This window comes from Leptinotarsa decemlineata, unplaced genomic scaffold (genome assembly GCF_025532065.1).
Source record: "Leptinotarsa decemlineata unplaced genomic scaffold, Ldec_3_MD MMD2_tig00004307_RagTag_RagTag, whole genome shotgun sequence".
NCBI lineage: Eukaryota > Metazoa > Arthropoda > Insecta > Coleoptera > Chrysomelidae > Leptinotarsa > Leptinotarsa decemlineata.
In genome coordinates, this window is record NW_027412606.1 from 11690708 (window position 1) to 11696707 (window position 6000).

At 35.5% G+C, this 6000-nt stretch overlaps 1 protein-coding gene across 2 annotated transcripts in view; it reads right to left on the reverse strand.

Moving 5' to 3' along the window:
- Fhos (Formin homology 2 domain containing) overlaps positions 1-1886 on the reverse strand; it is a 144867-nt gene extending 142981 nt beyond the window's left edge. For both annotated transcript variants that reach the window (XM_074178983.1, XM_074178982.1), the window contains exon 1: positions 1557-1886. The gene's annotated coding sequence lies outside the window, so the exon portion shown is untranslated. The remainder of the gene's footprint in view (positions 1-1556) is intronic.
- Between the last annotated feature and the right edge of the window lie 4114 nt (positions 1887-6000).

A 6000-nucleotide genomic window follows, 5' to 3' on the forward strand; every position in this document is an offset into this window, starting at 1 on the left:
CTTTTTTGACATAGCCATCCTCAACAACAGTAAGTTTTGACCTTTTTGGAAGCTTCAAAGTTTTACTATTACTATTATAACTTTTTGTAGCTATTCCTTGAAGGATTGTTGAAATTTTTCAAAACATAGTTTTTTTCATTTTTTTTATAAAACATAAGCCCTACAGGAAAATCCTTAAGGTGCTCTAGGAGCGGTGCCTGTGCGAAAGTAGTGAATCACATCACAAACGTTCTCATGAAGTTTATTCCACATTAATGCAGTTCTCCAAATGAAAGAGTGCTTGAACAGTGAAGTTCGAGATATACTGAGTTGAATCTTGGTGAAATCAAATGTGCCAAGACACTTAATCACTTCCCGTGAAAGTATCTACAGAAGAGAGACAAATCTCCAACCTTTCTTCAATGTATCAAGGAAGCAAGTGATGTTCGCGTCTGCAACCAGGCGGATGGCTCTATTCCATACGTGAGAACAATAATCCATAATCTGAGCGTTATAAAGCATTGAAAGTTGCTGAGATGTGTACAGTTTTCTGGATCGGAAGAGTGTTCCAAGCTTCTGAGAAGCAGCCTTTGCAATTCCAGCGACATGATTGTGCCAAGACACTTTGGTGTTCATTTTAACCCCCAACAAACTAATCGAAACAGAAAGTGGAATTGTCTGTCTCGTAAATTTTTTGATAGACATTTTACAGGAAAAAGTTGTTTTTGACGAGATCCTCCACATATTTAGTTTTTGTAATGTTCTCAGCAACTTTACTTAGCGCCCTAGGAGCTAAGTAATATGCATCGATATAGAAAATTGTAAATATCTCGGAAACGATGACCTTGGAAAAGGTGTGGGAATTAGGTACCAAATGTTTTGTGTCAAAAAAGTTAGGGTAATTTGAAATAAACAATGACAGCGTACGCGGCACCCTCTAGATGTTACATGAAATAAATTATTTTTTACGAAAAGTTATTTTTGAAAAACGAACAAAAAAATCAATTTCAACACCCTGTATCTCCGAAACGAAGCATTTTCGGACACACTTATCTTACAGTTTAAATTTGACTCTTTTCAGTTGCAGTTCTTTCTTCAGTAATGATTTCTTTGATATCATTACTAGAAATACCAGACAATAATCATAATAAGGCCGGTAAGACAAATATATCGATGTGAAAGGAAATGGTCACGCGCTTATAGTTTTCAACAAGTAGATGTGAGAAGGTCAATGTAAAAAGTTCTCAAAACAAGACTTATTATTTATCAGAAAAAGTAGTTGCTTTTGGATGAGTAAGCCGTTCATAGAGATGAACGGCTTGTACTTACATTAACTGCCCTTTAAATTTTCATGTATGCATATAAAAGAAGTTTATGTGGGTACTACCGGTCACCGGCGAGAAAATATCTGCTATTGAATTTTGTTCGTTGGAGAATTTTAAAATTTTGAACAGACTTCATAGCCAAACGTTTCAAATGAGTAGGTGTCACTATTTAGATAATAATTCGTAATATAAATAATCGCACATAAACCAAAAGCAACCACAAATTCTTGCCACTGCCAGTGGACTGACTACCTTATTCATATAGTAGGTGATGGCAATATTACGAAAATCACTCGTAAAACAAAGGCACATAAATATATTAATTATTCATTCGAAACTAAAGACCACGACCACGTGAAATGTTTGTATCTCCATAGCAGTCATTGAGAATCATTCGGTGAACTCAAGACAAAGCCGCACTGGGACCGTTAATATCGAAATGATACGAGCATGAAAATCTACTCTTCCGAATTTAGGAATCCAGCACAGCCTCTCTCGATTGTATTACTTTTATGAAGAAACGGTTATATTCACTTGAACACGACTACCTGCAGATTTATTCGATGGTGACTCCAAAACCCGTCGTACACTCAACGTAACCGCGCCGAGACTGTTCCCAACTATTGATGTGTTCAATGTGCTGGTACTGTTAGTGTTTGTTGGTAAGTGGTCAGCAGCACCGCGCAGCGCCATTAAGGTTAACAGTTTAGCCGCTTGGCAGAATCAAAGAACGAAAGTACACCTACCTGTCCACATAATCTAATGAAATGCAATTTTATAGGAAGCCCCGACTTATGAAACTTCTGGAAGTTTCAGGGCTTTTTACAACGAGACGATCACTGATCTTTATACCGGGTTCGAGTATAAAACTTATTTTTTTTTGCTTACTTTTTTTTATTTTTTTTTACTTTTTTATTTGCCATCAAAAAAATACAATCATTCAATCTAATTCAGCAAACAGATCGGTTTGTTTTTTCATAAAAGGTATAACCTTGTGCATGAGTAAATTAACTAATCTATCAATGAACGTTGTAAAATTGGAGATATAAAATGTGAAATGTAAACATACAAATTTGTTAAGACATAAAATTTAAAATGTATAAATGTAAAACAGTAATATCAAGAGACGCATAAATATAAATTTTAAAATGTATAAATATAGATTGTTCATATCTAAAGATGTAAAAATATAAAATTTTAAATGTTAAACTGTAAAATGTGTGTATAAAGGTATGATCTGCTCAGAAATGAGAGAAGCTACAGCAGTATATCTATATATTTTACTATTAATGTAAGTTACAAAAAGGATTTGAAGCTCTATGACTTCTATTTGATTATCTGCGAGCGCTTTCGACAGCTGGTCGTGCTGTCATCCTTTAGGCACTATTCTATTTGCAGCATCCTATCTGCAGCAGCAAAATATGTCCAGTAGTAACCAAGACATTCTTCAACAAATAAGTATTTAGTTGAAGAGGATTTGAAGGATTAGATTTGAAAAAACATTGTTGTATTGAAGGCGGTATAAATATACTTCCTCTTTTCCTCTCGGGAATGTATAGATGGGGTCAAAATATCACCAGTACTTCATATAACTTTTTTTCCTAAAAGTCTTCGTAACCAAGTTACGGGCCCTCGAAGTTACAAAATGAAAAATGTTTTTCTTTGATAACTTTTCAAGTGAATATTCAAAATCATCCAAATTTTGGTAATTGACTAAACAAATGAATTCCTCGATGAGCTTTCATGCAGGAGTCAATTGTTTTGCTACAAAGTCAGGAACGGACTACCCCCGATGGTCCACACCCCAAAACTTTGAAATGACAGATATTTTTCAATATTTTTCAACAAAATAAGGTTACTTGGACAATTTTATGAATAAAAGTACTCGTGTGGAAAGTCGATCGGAGCAACGAGTCTTGATAAAAATGTAGTTCTACTCGACGACATCAAACCCGCTCGTCCACCATTATTTGAAATGAATAATTATCAAAGCAGAAATAATAATGATAACGTTAATTCAATAACATTTAACAGGAATAATACAAAGTATGCTAAAATGAAGTCGTAAACAAAAAGTACAGTACCTAATGGAAGTTTAAGTCACAATTGTGATAGCAGATATTTTTTCAAAAGAAATATCAAGTTCTGTAGATTCGTGGTGTTTTTAAACTAACAAGCTACTCTACTATGAAATATCGAATTCATTCCATATTTTGTATGTACATAATACGTGTGGAATAATCACGTTTCGTGTTGATCAGTTATCTGAATCTCATGAAACTCAACATTCGAATGTTTCAAATTCTTCTTCACAGCTAAACTGTTGAGGAGTTTCACTGATAATTATAATTTTATGGGAGAAATTCTTTAACACGAATCTAAATTTAGCTGAAAAAACGCACATCGGAAAAAATATTTACTATACTAATAAAAAGCAAACAAATGAACTACAAAAACGGCTGCACATGATCAGGTGAAAAATATCCAGGGAATAATTATGTTCCATTTCTTTCACAGATGTTGACAAAAAAACCTTTTAGAAAGTTTTGATAAAAAATGAGAAACTGGAATGCGATTTTGTTTTGTTGAGTGGTGCGTTGTCATATGACTATCATTGTATTGTCAATATTCTATAGGATATTTTGAATTTTTTTGATATGGCCGAACAGTTTACATTCAATGAATATGCAGATATGCATGTATTTTATGGACGAGCATTTTGTAATGCTACAGAAGCTCGTCGTCTGTATTCCGAGCATTTTCCCAATCGAACGGTACCGTCAAGAGAAACATTCGAGCGTGTCGATCGCAGCTTGAGGGAGACAGGTATGTAATAATTGATAATTAATTTGAGCACGTTGTTTTATTTCGATATTATTGTAGGTACAGTCTTGCCAAAACGAGGTGGTGAGGGCGCTCCTAGGACTGTACGTACCGTTGTATTGGAGGAAAATATTTTGGAAGCCGTCGCTGATGATCCTTCAATGAGCATCAGAAATCTATCAGAACAGTTCCATACATCCAAGTCCACTATTCATAGAATAATTAGGGAACAACTGCTCCACCCATTTCACATCCAGAAGGTACATGCCATGACACCTCAAGATTTTCCAGTACGACTGGAATATGCCAATTGGTTCATGGATAGGCAAAGAGAGGATATGACTTTTATTAATCGAGTTTTATTCACTGATGAAGCAGGTTTCAGTAGAGATGGAGTTATCAACCCTCATAATCTCCATATATGGGCCGAAGAAAATCCCCATGGGATATTGCAAACCAAACACCAACGGAAATTCAACGTGAATGTTTGGGCTGGTATCATAGGAAACCATCTTATAGGACCATTCGTTCTACAGGACCGATTGAATGGAGAACGTTATTTGGAGTTCATTCAGAACGATTTGAATGGACTTTTGGAACATGTTCCATTGCAAACCCGAAGAGATATGTGGTTTATGCATGATGGCGCTCCTCCTCATTTTAGTTTGATTGTGCGTGACCATCTGAACCATATTTTCCACAAAAGATGGATTGGTAGAGGTGGGCCATATTCATGGCCATCGCGGTCTCCAGATTTAAATCCATTGGATTTCTTTCTGTGGGGGCATCTAAAAAGCCTTGTTTACGCTACACCTATTCACACAAGAGATGCATTGTTGAATAGAATAACATTACATTGTGAAGCCATACGAAACGACCCTGGAATGCTATTTCAAGTACAGAGAGGGTGTCTTCGCAGACTAAGAAAATGTATAGAGAGAGAAGGTGGTCATATCGAGCAGTTTCTGTAGCGGATTTTTCATTTCTGTTTGCTCTTGAGGCTCTTGAGTTTCGTTAGTTAAACGTGTTTGCATTATAAAAATTCGTTATGAACATTTTACCTATCATTTCCATTTTCCTTAAAAACTAATATTTTCGAATAATGGTAGACATCTCAGGATAAATGTTGTTGAATTAACGTTATCATTATTATTTCTGCTTTGATAATTATTCATTTCAAATAATGGTGGACGAGCGGGTTTGATGTCGTCGAGTGAAACTACATTTTTATCAAGACTCGTTGCTCCGATCGACTTTCTACACGAGTACTATTATTCATAAAATTGTCCAAGTAACCTTAATTTGTTGAAAAATATTGAAAAATATCTGTCATTTCAAAGTTTTGGGGTGTGGACCATCGGGGGTAGTCCGTTCCTGACTTTGTAGCGAAACAACTGACTCCTGCATGAAAGCTCATCGAAGGAATTCATTTGTTTAGTCAATTACCAAAATTTGGATGATTCTGAATATTCACTTGAAACGTTATCAAAGAAAAACATTTTTCATTTTGTAACTTCGAGGGCCCGTTACTTGGTAACGAAGGATTTTAGGAAAAAAAGTTATATGAAGTACTGGTGATATTTTGACCCCATCTATACATTCCCGAGAGGAAAAGAGGAAGTCCAGGGACACCCTGTATATTCCTTCGAATTATACTGTCAACAGACACAACGCACCCATCAATAAGACCGACTTGGCTTTTTAGCGGGGTTATTCGTGATATTCTTCAGTTTACTTCGAGAGCGCGTTGAATAAACAGCTATACAACTTTTTTGAGCCGAAAGTATCCACTGGTAGAAAGTGTTTGGTTATCGATGGAGAAGTGAAGAATTTTATTAGGAGAACAGTACACCCTTTTCACATAAAAAACTAA